The sequence below is a fragment of the Octodon degus genome, unplaced genomic scaffold (genome assembly GCF_000260255.1).
Source record: "Octodon degus isolate 3935 unplaced genomic scaffold, OctDeg1.0 scaffold00189, whole genome shotgun sequence".
In the NCBI taxonomy this organism is placed as follows: domain Eukaryota; kingdom Metazoa; phylum Chordata; class Mammalia; order Rodentia; family Octodontidae; genus Octodon; species Octodon degus.
The window spans coordinates 1,859,746-1,859,965 of NW_004524765.1; positions in this window are offsets into that span (position 1 = coordinate 1,859,746).

The following is a 220-nucleotide window of genomic DNA, read 5'->3' on the forward strand; positions in this document are numbered from 1 at the left end:
AAGGCATATTTTCTTGTCTTTTTGTGGTGAAGGTTGCAGGCTGTGAATGAAACATTGGCAGTGCTCAACTACATCAGCAGACATTTTAAGTTGTAAATTTTAAGACAGGATCTGGCTAAGCTGGCCTCAAACTCAAACCTCCTACCTCACCCACCTGAGTGAAGGCATTATAGGCATGGACAACTATTCCCATTAGGTCTCCAACACTTTGTTAAGTTCT